This window comes from Acyrthosiphon pisum, chromosome A1, assembly GCF_005508785.2.
Source record: "Acyrthosiphon pisum isolate AL4f chromosome A1, pea_aphid_22Mar2018_4r6ur, whole genome shotgun sequence".
Lineage (NCBI taxonomy): Eukaryota > Metazoa > Arthropoda > Insecta > Hemiptera > Aphididae > Acyrthosiphon > Acyrthosiphon pisum.
The window spans coordinates 36,106,245-36,114,675 of record NC_042494.1 but is presented as its reverse complement, the minus strand read 5'-3'; positions in this window follow the sequence as shown (position 1 = coordinate 36,114,675).

Genomic DNA, 8,431 nt, shown 5'->3' with positions numbered 1-8,431 from the left:
AAATTATTTGTAGTTAAAAATTTATAAAATGTTTAATTTTTGTATCTAAGAATTAAAAATTTAAAACAAGATTCCACATAAGTAATTAATTCTGTTACCAAAAAATTTAAAAAATACATTTACACAGTTTATTTTTATAGTCATTTTAAGTACAAATTTGGACGAAATTACATATTAAAAACCTAGGATAACTATTTTAGTTATTTTGTTGTGATTGTATAATATTATTCGTGGGTACTTGAAACTTCTAAAGTATACTATTATATATCTATGATTTTACCACTGTTTTTTGTTGATGTATAACGCGTTATAACTTATAAGTACCTAATAGATATTATGATATGATTAATTTTGAATTTATTATAGGTACCTATTATAGGTCAATTTTTTTTTAATACCATAGATAAGTATATATTATATATCTAATACATAGACTGATATACCGTCTCCGCTCAGAATCGTTTTTCTTATACAGTGATATTATATCATTGAATTCAAATTTAATACTGTCCATTATACAGTTACCCACTTCTAACCTACCGTACAGCAGAGCGACATCCACTTACCCACCTTTTTTTATATTGCCTATGGTAAATATCATAAGCTGTATGCTTGTATTCGTTTTAAAGGGAACAATTTATGTCGGTATGATATAAATTATTTTGTATTTGATAAGATTATTACACATAATTTTACAGTATACCTATATACACTGAAGACTGACTAAACTATAACATAGAGATAGGTAATAGCAGAATAAAAATTAAAAATGCCCTGAAAAAAAATCACCGACCCTAGAAAAAATAACTCCCAGACTACAATATTACAAACAACCACATGGTGTTTTTAAAACGTAATTAGTGTAATTATTACATTATTAATATTTAATTAAAAATATATTATTATACTTACTTATATAATATTATATGTATACTTTTCATTAATAAATTAATATATAATAAATAATATTAAAAAATTAACAATAATATTGTTTTGTTTTATATCACGATGTGAAACAACATAATATGTTAACAGTTCTTTTAAAGATTACTGATTAGGTACCTACATTCATTAACTATTTGTATAATATTTTTTTATTTTATTTAATGTATCGATCATTCAAAATTTATTTTTTAATCTTTTAAATATTGTATCTACCTATATTAAGTAAAACTTGTAAAATCTGTTTCTAATAATAATAATTATTATTTACATATCGTTAAAATATTATTAGAAGCGTATATTTTATTTCGGGGATATATTATAATATATAATATAAACGGGTATTAAGCAAAAATATTATTGTTAATGTTTGTAAATTATAATATAAATATTATAAAATAAGGTATAATTAAATATTTGAGTAAATAAATAATTGATTTTGTTTGTATAATTTTTTTATATTTTTAAATGAATATATATGGTGGTGAGGGGGCATCACCCCCACAGGTTACTTTTAATGTAATTTCAGGTGGGGGCTACACCCCCCCCCCAACATTTCAGCCCTAGTTGCGCCACTGTGCAGTATATATAGTCTGTACCTGAACCTACATATGATAGTATAACTATTGAAATTTAATTGAATATTTAAAGAAAAATCGTTAGGGAAATTTCTTTTAGGAAAATGTAGAGCACTACATAAATAATATTTATACGTGCCTACCTATGTAGCATATTATTATGGATCCGTTAATCAATAATCTTTGAACTATATCAGTGTAATTTTCCTTATCATTTCCTTGTTAATTCATTGTTACAAATGCTACATAATACATATTTATCAATTTTAACACATTTTAAATTATTATTTATTACTATTATTATTTATTCGTTTTAACATAATATAGGTAGTTTATGCGTTATACCTACCATTGATATCAGCACACCATTATTCACAATAATTCAGATGTGTATAACAGTGTAATTTATTATATCATATACGTATAGGTACGATATGTATATAAAATTCAAGAAGAAATGTTTATTTTAAGTGCCTTGTACCTATATAAGTAAATTATTAAATAACATGTATATATTGTAATATAGGTAGGTATATTTAGAAAATAACATAATTTGAGTGATTATGAATTAGGTACCTATATATTTAAATAATATAATACTATTATGTAACGAGTTTAAAATATATAAATTATTGTACGTTTAGTATAAGCCAAGACGAGAAATGGCTAACTGTGTTGGTACTTAAATATTAATTTGCAGTCTACAATGTAGAGGGTTATGAAATTCAATCGTATACCAATTTGTCATAGTGCTTTTGCTATTATTATAGTTAAGAGTTTTGATTTTAAGTAATTTACACTGTTTAATAACAATTTAAATTTCTTTTAAGGTATATTGATACGGTGTATTAGTTAGATTTAATTTACCTAATAATTAATAAAATTACATTATTTTTACAAGCACTCATTAGTCATTATATCAATTACTAAAATAACTACAGGCATATTTAGATACGTTGGGTCTTTTTTATGATTTCTCACCTAATAAAACTTTAAAATAGTAAGCACTTAGTAGCTTCTAACTACATATTTTATAAGCTATTTTCTTTGTTTTAAGTTTCATAACTTTTAGTTCATAACATTGATTGATGACCAATGAAAAACTTTAAAAACCCTTTAAAAATGCACACATTTTATTTGATATTAGATACATTTTAGAAGAAAAAAAATATTATACTTTAGTTGGCTGTCACGTCAAGTAGGTTTTAACTTTTATTAACCCTGGGACCTGGGTTATCTAATTAAATAAAGAAACTATATATTTAATTGTTCAACAACTAAATAGTATGTATAATATCTACAACGAATACTTGTTTAAAATTTGTTTATGTTTTTGTACCAAATACAGTAAAACTTCCGTTAACGGTCACCTCTGTGTAACGGTCAATTTTTTTGGTCCCGTCGAGTGTTTTCTTATAGTGTTGTCCTACCTCTGTAGGGTGGCCACCTCTAAATAGCGATCATTATTTACAGTCCCTTCGGTGACTGTTATATGGAAGTTCTACTGTACTTTGAATAGCTTATAAAAAACTTAAAGGTTTTTATTTTCTTCATCATTCCGGGGGCACTTATAAAATTAGATCATTGGAAAATCATAAATTGGTCAACAACTTAACATATTGTACCTTGTTTAGTAAGCGGTCTTCAACCCGTGGCCCAAATTGTCTATATTTGAGGTACACGAACAAATTTTAAGTATATCATTTGTAATTTTTAATACATGTTTAATCATTTAATATATGTTTTTATTACGAATGCAGCCCACGAGGTTTTTAAACAAATAATGGGTTGCCCGCTGCCTCAAAAGGTTGAAGACCCCTTGGCCTAAAGTAAACCCTTAGATAAGTTATCAAGTCAAATGATTTAGCACGATGATAATATTTTTACGTGGTATATTACGGTAACAATAAAACGGTATAATAATATAATCGTATGATCAAAGCATTACTGTTAGGACTTCAAACTATTATAATAAAGCAATGAGTAATGATGCCTAGGCATAATATGAAAATATATAATTACTTACGTATATTGTATATTTTAAAATTGTGTAGAATGAAAACGATACAATTTATGTTGTAAATAATGTGATGCATATAAACTAAAAATATTAAATATGTTACTATCAATTAAAAACAAACCTATATCTATCTAAGGAAAAACAGTAATGGCCTAGACTATGAAACATTCACAATTACTAAATTTAAATTAGTTATTATACTATACTTATATATCATACATGAAATCATAATATTTATATTTGAAATTATACATATTATACATGCATTTCATATGTATACGATATGAACCAACAATAGAATATTCAAGAATCAAAAATATCACCCTACACTTGATATATCATCTAATTACCAATAATATGTAGGTACTACACTACTACTAGGTATATACTTAGGTAGATACTCATACTTAAGCATAAAATGTTGATTTGATTTCCGTTTGAAATTGTCACTTATATTTAAACGTCAAAACTCAAAAGTATATATTGTATATAAATGCATGAAATAGATGCCTACGAAAATAATTATAATATCATGATCATAGATTGGTCAGTTTAATAAAATAATATTATCAATTCAATTAAAGTACCTACCTATTCGAATTATATGGAAACACGCAAAAAATGGCGTCGGTTTGTCGACAATTATTACCTACCCAACAGTATCGTGTCGGTACACGTTTTCTCCCTTATAATTCATTACCCTTATACGAGTGGAATTCTTGATATTAATAATAATAATAATAACAACAACAGTGATAATAGTAATAACAGACATTTCCAACAAACTATAATTATTTCAACCTATTCCGCAATGAAACGTACTTTTTGTTGTATTTTCTGTCTGTATAAATAATATTAATTCAACCACGTCCGTAGATAAGACATGTGATGTACATAAAACCACACGGAAAACCACAATTAGAGGAATTCATCCTTTGTCCTTTGGCGTGTCTAATTATACAGGGTGTTAAAATAACATTAAGCACGCAAGTCGCAATACTACAACTGCCACAGTCATCTATACCATAGCGACTGCCAATACGGACAACGTGGAGCACATGTGCACAGACTGGGAAGGTAAACGGTGCGTATGAACTTTATCGGAGTCTTGTATGTATGTATGTATGTATGTATGTATGTATGTATGTATGTATGTATATAATATATATACATCTATATCGTAATGGGCCATCGCAGATCGTCGCTAGAACAAGGATGGTAGGTAGGTACACCAGGAATCCGCTGCTCAACTAACGATTTTTTTTTTCTGTTACCTAAATACCGAATACCTACTAATTTTATGTAATATTTAGTTGTAATAATTATGTTAAAACAGACAAAAAAAATAGTATGTGCATACTTGCAGGTAGGGTAGGTATTAAGTTTACCCATTTTATGAAGCCGAAAAGTCCGGCTCTTAATATTTTGCCGTGTATGACTATATTATTAAATTATGTGCACGTCTATAATATATATTATATAGGTACGTACAAATACACATTCGATAATGGTTTTGAATAGTGAAGGTGTTATAGTAGTGGAAATATGTATGATTGATCGGTTCACCGGAATAATGTAAAAATGTATATCTAACTATGTGATTTTGTTAGATTCTTAATTTATTTAAATAATTAAATAACTGCAAATTATAATCAACAATTAGTCGAGAAAATGAGAAAAAAAATCTTTTTTGTTTTATTGAAATGTCTGTATTCAATATTGTTTTTTATCATAAATCATAGATATAAATGTAATACCATTTGGTACAGGTAGACCGCCGAATAGTATGTATATGTTATTATGTAACGTGGAAACTACAAACAAGTTTCCATACCTTGAACATGAAAAAAAAATCAATTTAAATACTTACAGCATATTACTGAACTTTATTTCAACTCCGACGAAATCCGTAAATACACACCTGCTACTTTACTTCAATACAGCGTGATTCGCTTACAACGAGCCAGCGCAGTGGTGGATATATCATAGTTCTGAGGGGGGGGGGGTTGAATTTCAAATCCACAGAGGTAATGACGTTCAATCCCTCCCATTATTTTATTTGAAAATATATAAATATAATCGGTAGAAAAATATAAATAACAACACTTTTTTTTCAATATAAATATTTATTACAATAATATTGTTATGATTTATGACTATCGAACACGGCTATTGATAGTACCATTGATTATAAATCGACGACAGCGCTTCTTAACGGCCACATCCATTTTTCGTCAATATTTCGCGGTAATCGGTCAAAATATCCAAGGACAAAATATCCAAGGACAAAATATCCAAACCAAAATATCCAAGGACAAAATTTCCAACGGTCAAAATATCCAAGGACAAAATATCCAAATGTATCCATTTTTCTGAAAATAAGTACATTACAGTTTACTTTCTAATAAAATTAGCTCAAACATCAATTTATTTAATTATAAAAATATATCTAATATAATAATAGTAATAATATCACAAATTATAGTGTACACATATTAGTCAAATAGTCAAATAGTCAAATAATATAAAATAATTTGTTTTTATGAATACAGTTTACACACAATAAAATAAAATATTTAATAATTTGCTAAAAAAATGACTAAACCTACACTATATTTTCTAAAAATTTAGAAAAACGTTTAAAAAAAAAAACACAAAATTGTAAAATCAATACATCCATCGCTCAAAATTAGCTCAAATATTAAATTATAAAATTATCTCGTAAAATTAGTTCAACTTTTATACGCTGTATTACTTATGGTAAAATAAATTAAATTAATATTAAGAATATCACAAAATATACTGCACACACATTAGTCAAATGGTCAAATTATATAAAATAATAAACAATAAAATAAAATAAAATATTAAATAATTTGCTAAAAAAATGACTAAACCTACACTATTTTCTAAAAATTTAGAAAAACGTTTAAAAAAAAAAAACACTGCTTTTTCAAAGTCCACATTAATTGTTTGTGGGTCCGGAAACAAATTTCTTTCGGCACATTTATGAATTATGATTTGAAGCATTTCTTCGTAACTAGATTCTGTTTTATTTTTAAGTAAAATAAAAGCCGCAGTTATAAAAACACTATTTACTTTAACACGAATGACGTACAGTTGTTACTTGTTGGAATAACAGTGGAGCCATTGAAAAATTTCCGTCCATGTACCAGGTAGAAGCTTCAGTTAAATATTTTAAACAATTATCTGTTGCAAAAACAATTATCCGTTCAGTTTCGTCAATTCCGTTATCATGCAACAAAAATCGTGTTGATTTGTCACCCAAATTACACCAATCATTCTCAATAACTAATTGACTAAGACAGTTAGGATTTATTGGATTGTTCTTTGACTTTTGTCTTCTTAATCTTCTTTTCACGATTTCTTCGGCTGGCATCAGAGCTTTTGTGTTATGGTCCACTTTTGCCACCACTTCAGAAAATATTTGTCCTGGATTTTTTTCGTTATGTTTTGCAAGTTGGAGCATTTCATTTACACATTTTAAGACATTGATTTTCCCTGTGTCTTTGGTACATGTGATCAGATGTGTTGTGATGACGTGTGGTTCAGAATAGTCCAATTCAGATTGTAATATTCCTGGACATTTTAATAAATTTGATTTCACGCAGCGCCATGACATTTTTTTTGATACCTATATATTTTACAGTATACAAGTGTCCACTAAATATGGCTTTTAAACCACCTTTGTTCGATCTCGTTACTTCCATTTATTAATTTTTAATAAATGTATAAACTGCACTTCACTACGTTAACACAAAAACCGAACGACGTTGACGACGATGAAGACAATAATGACGTATTATAGATTTATATGTAACGATAACTGAGTTTGAAAACCAGACACTAAATTTAATATGGGTAGTAATGTAGTATTATAATATTAGTATAGGTACAGCCACAGATTATATCCGTATGGCCGTATAGGTAGTAGGTACGGTGTAACAAAATCTAATAAATAATAATCCGATAAAATCATTATCGTCCCTCACCCTTGTCTTGTCGATAATTTAAACGATAAGATACCTACGTAATATTAGGCCATGACATCTCGTGAAATTTCCAGGTTGAAATAAAAAATTATTTTTATACATTATTACATTTTACCTTTATCGTCGGTGAGTGTATGTATACTCCGCGTCGATCCAAGAGTTGAGCTTGCAGGCGAGCTTTGTTAATATTATATTTATTTATTTATTATTATAATCAACGCCAGACGGCTTTTACAACATTACAGACAAGAAATACATAGATAACAGTAAAAAAAACATATACAATATATATAGACGCAATTCAATATAGGTATTATATGAATTGTAATTATTATATATATCAACAACAACTAAAAACTCAACTCAGGGGTGGATTGTATAGAAACCGGATTAATTCTTAGATCCTTTTTTATTTTATTATATTTGAGATAATTTTTTAGAAAGTTAACTGTAATGTACTTATTTTCGGAAAAATTGACACATTTAGATATTTTGTCCTTGGATATTTTGACCGTTGGATATTTTGTCCTTGGATATTTTGGTTTGGATATTTTGTCCGTAGATATTTTGTCCTTGGATATTTTGTCCTAGATTCATATTTCGCGTCGCGTAAAATACGGGCCAGTGAGCGATCTATAGTATTTATAATCAATGGTAATGCTATAGCGTATACCTAATACAGTTCCTCTCTCATACCGCTTGAAAATAAATAAATATACCTAGTTTAAGAATTTAATTTTATAAATCTACTCTTGGTCTACTCTCTTATCTCTACTCGATGTTATAACTAACTATAGCTATATCTTCTAATAATATAGATATTTACTCTTTAAACGTATTATATCAATATGGAAAAAAAAATAATAATACTGATCGGT